Source organism: Pseudomyrmex gracilis, unplaced genomic scaffold (assembly GCF_002006095.1).
Source record: "Pseudomyrmex gracilis isolate BER0280 unplaced genomic scaffold, ASM200609v1 scaffold_73, whole genome shotgun sequence".
Classification (NCBI taxonomy): domain Eukaryota; kingdom Metazoa; phylum Arthropoda; class Insecta; order Hymenoptera; family Formicidae; genus Pseudomyrmex; species Pseudomyrmex gracilis.
This window is the reverse complement of record NW_018020657.1, coordinates 235,889-240,876: the sequence shown is the minus strand read 5'-3', so window position 1 is coordinate 240,876 and position 4,988 is coordinate 235,889.

Sequence of the window (4,988 nt, the reverse complement as noted above, 5' to 3'; positions counted from 1 at the left end):
ACAATGCGATATTCAATAGTATCGATATTCTGTTATTGATAATATCAAAAAGATATCGATAATTTTATTTGATATTGTCAATATTAATAATTATTAAATATATATATTATATATATTCAATAATTCCGATCAAACAATGCGATATTCAATATCAAATAAAATACTCAATATCTTTTTGATATTATCAATAACAGAATATCGATACTAAAATATCAAATATCAAAAGAATTATATCCATATTGTCGATATATCGATATGCTCATCCCTAGCCCATAGAGGGTTAAAAGGTGTAATTTTAATTCCATCTCTTTCTATCGATCGCTAATTAGCGCTGAGTGTCAAATTGAAGAGCGATTTTTCGATTTTTGAATCGCGAGAAACAAATGTGTGGATTTTCAGATAGAGAGGGAAATAATGAAACAACACCCACGAACTTTATGAGTAAAACATATTAATCATATGCAAATATAAATGATTTTACATAGTAGAGTCGTAGCAAATAAACGGTACAATATGAAGATGACCGTTGCGTAAAGAAGCGAGCAAAGCCATTCGTTACCACGACACACCACGCCACGCAGACGCGCACACATACACACACACGCACACACATATACAAGTTTTACGCATCCTCGAAGGGCAATCGAGAACTTTTAATTGGAAATTATCAGCGCAATCAAACCGTTCGTCGGATATCCTCCTTCATTTATCTCGTAAAACAAAAAATGTTTTTTGATTTTTCAAATTTGTCTCGCAAACCTATATAAATAAATTATAATATAAAATTAATCTCATTTCCCCAATAAAATAAAATAAGTTTGTTTTTTTTTATTTTGTTAGAAAATATCGAAACAGGAGTTCAACAGTTCCTTCAACAGATCCTGAAAAGAGAAAAAACTTCCTTCGCGTAAAAAGTAAAAAAATAAATGAAGAGGGAATATATATATACAATATTTCTTTTTTATCATATGCGTGTAAGGTTTTTTCCTTTTGTATATTTCGTCTTCGAAAACATGTGTGATGACATGAGAGATACAACGTGACAGTTCAATTATGGATATTTGCGGTAAAATTGTGATGTCTCGTGGGGCGAACAATCGAAGAGATCGAAGATAACGGATATCGCGTCTCTCGTTTTTTTTTTTTTTTTTTCGTTTCGTTGAGAAGGATTTCGCTTCGCGAAAAAATACGCCGTTCGCGAATCAACTGTCTCTCTCCTCCTAGATATATATATATATGTATAATCCTGATACAAAGCTTGGACGAATCGTCTGACTACGAAATCGTGGACAAAAAATTGTTGAGAATTGACACTTGAGGTAATCGCAATAATGGACGTTTTTCTAGAGCGAGAGGGAGCTAACGAATCTCGTCAGCGTCTCCGGTCTCTTCGATCGAAAATTTCGATTGAAAATTCTCGTCGGCGATAATGACGCGCGGAAATTGTTCGAGTTTTCCCCGACCACGCGGTAGTTACCGCTGACAACATATCATCGCGACGAAAAATTATTGCTAACGAAGCTAAAATCGCAATTGTTTTTTTTTTTTTTTTTTTTTGCGAAAGTGTAATAGAAGATACAAAAGGATTGTCCGATTTTGCCGAGAGAATCCGCGGTGGATCGAGGACGAGGGGGACAGGGGGACGGCGGAAACCTCGGCTCGCGAGTACCGGGAGATAAACTTTTTTTTTGACGGACATAGTATAACCCTATGTATGTGTATTATGTATCCGATATATTATTCGATATATAATTCTATTAATGTGGTGTGTGTGTGTGTGTAATTATACGCGCGGTAATAATTTGTCCTTCGTTCAGCGCAATGAATAACACCGCGTGTACGCGCGCGCGACAATTAAAAAGTTTTTTGTATCCTTTATTAGGCGGCGTGCACCGCGTTCTACGTGGTGGTGTGCACGCTCCATCATCACAATCGGTACAATAAAATTTGTGTGTAAGAGTTTCGTGTGTATACAGTGTGTTTTACATGTGTGAGTTTATATGCGCGTATACACGTGCGTACAGAGATGCGTATAAATCGTGATGTGTTGCATGTACCATCGGGGCGCGCGCACGTGCGCGCAACAACAATAAATGACTTTCTCGCAGCTTATGTATGTATCGTGTGTGGCAATAATAGTAATATATATATATATATATATTTTTTTTTTTTTTTTACATGCAAAAACAAAAAAGTTTTTATCACAGTGGGACAGCATACATTCGTTTAATAAAATGTTTAATATTATAATCTTGCAACTTGGGTTTTTTGCTTATACGCCCACGTCTCTTTACGTCTCTTGCTCCTCCTCTCTTTCTCCCCTTCTCTTTTCTCCTCCTCCTCCTCCTCTTTCTTTTCTCGCTTGTTTCTCCTCTTTTTTTTCATCAGCATCCGCATCATTGATCAGTTGATCGATGATTATCGCCTTGCAGCAAACGCCCATTTCGTGCAATCGATCGATCGATCGATCGATCTCCCGAGAGATCATTTGGAGATGATTATAAAGGAGATGAGACACAATAATCCTTCATATAATTAATTAATTATATATATCGATAATTATTATATGGCGTCGTACGTATAATTGATTAATTATACGAGATTGCTCTCGGTTGGTTTTTCTTTTCTTTCTTTCTTTACAGTTTTTCTTTAGATATATATATATATATATAAACGACGTCGATTAATAGCTCTTCGCGTCTTGTAATTAATCTCTACGTTACGTGCGGTTTTTAACATAGTTTTTTTTTTTTTTTTTATTAATTACTTTATCAATTCGTTTTTTTTTTTTTTTTTTTCAAACAACCGAGAGAAATTTGCCGTCGTAACTGTCGCAATACACAAATAGGTATAATTTTAGATATATAATTTGATTATTATTGTTTCCGTCTCTTGCTGCAAGGCTATTTCTTACTCCCTCACACACACACGCACACACACGCACTCACATATACTACGATAACTATAATTAGATTTATTAACTTTTATCACGTTTCTTTTTTTCTCTCTCTCTCTCTCTCTCTCTCACGCTCACTGTCAAAATCGATTACGTCACTTACTTGTGAAGTTACACATAATTCTCTCTCTGGCTCTCTTTTTCTCTCTCTCTCTCTCTTTCTTCTCATCAGTAATCTTTCACACTATGTGCTTGTACAAAAACTAAGGCAAAATTTATTCCTCTTCAACGCCCCTATCTCTCTTTGTTCGCTTAGTCTCTCCTTTTATCGATTCATGTATATATATCACACAATGCAACGCAACGAAAGCATTGATCGACAATAAACGTTTGCTCTCTCTCTCTCCACGTGACTATCACACGTAGCTGTTTTAGGGCCAGCCTTTGCGTCTTGAGGAAAACGCGCGCGCGAGTTACTCTTTCTCTTTTCAGTTGCGAGTATTTTATCAAAACACGCCGGACTCGTGTGCGTGCTAATATAAAATAATAAACGTGATCGTCGTCACACAGAAGTTGTCTCGAATCGACGTTAGACGTTCTAACGTCGGTGGTTCAAACGCGACACACAACGCGCGAGTCTATTTCGACGAGGCACACACGTGCAATAATAGTTAAGTAGAAGTCAAGATTAAGCGAAGCATCTTTCCAGGCGCGCGTTCGTTTCGTTTTATCAAAATTATTTCGTGGTTTTTTCCACGTGCAACGTGCGCCAAGAATTTTTTTTCATTCACATTCGAAATTTATCTCGTCGACGCAATTCCTCGAAACACTAATTAACTATTATTGCATCTACGCGAACGAGCATTTACTTAGTTTTTTTTTTTTTTCAATCGATGTAACATTCTTTTCTTGAACCGGTCCTGCCGACAAAATACGTGATGCCACACCTGAGGGCATCGAGTTTTTACTCACTTATCTTCGTTTGTTCTCTCTTGTTTTTGTCATTCTTTGCACAATAAAGCAATCGGATATCATATACAACGACGCCGTCTTTCCTACTTTTTCAGCCTTTGTAAAAAAAAACTATGAAAAAAAATTTTAAAAATGAAGAAATGCTTTTGAGTCACATTTTGACGATCGTAAAGTTAACTTTGTGTTAGAAAGCATGACCCTTTATCACACTTCCTCTCGGTTCTTTTTCGTCTGGTACTTATTATTAATGCGGAATAAAATTAAAGTTGATACAAAAAACGCTTTCTCTCTCTCTCTCTCTCTCTCGCTGGATAATATTAGGAGAGCAAAATGTTTTTATATCAACAAAATCTCCTGAAGTAAATCGTTACAAAAGCTGCAGGGAGTGGATATCGAATCTATCAAAATTTTATTGGTTTTAATTTTTATAACTTATCAACTTATTTAGGTGTATCATAACCAACTAATCGTTTCTTTACAATCATTGGTAGGCACGCACACGCGATTTTCGCTGATACAAAACAGCAGTTTTGTTTTTTTTTCGTATTCAAGAAAATCAGATAAAATCCACACAATAAGAGCCAACGCAATAATAACATCATTTAAATAATAAAGAGTTATACCCAAATGTTTCTCGTGTGCGCTAACAACCGCGTTAGCTCTTATTGACCTCGTATCATATTTTCCCGGAGAGCCTTCGATTTTTTCCAACTCACGTTTCGATATATGAGATTATTATTTTTTTTTCAAAATCGTCTTAAACTTTTAGTTTTTTTTCTCTGAAAAAATATTAGATACAACAATTGTGTGTATATACAGTGTCGGTCCAAAAATCTAATTAAAAGATCTTTCAATTCAATAAAATATTGGGACTACATGTGTATGTGTGTATCTATCATATGTGAACACATGAGAAACATTTATTTTTATTGCACAAAAATTTGTTACACAATATATATATATATATATATATAAATAATGTAATAATGTAAACACAGGTGAACGTTTGGATAAGAAGAACATACGAAAAATTGTCGTAAAAGTCACACTTTTTTTTTCTATGAATCCTGCGATAGAAGTTGCGTTAAAAAAAAAAACAGAGAACTTTGATATCTATTTT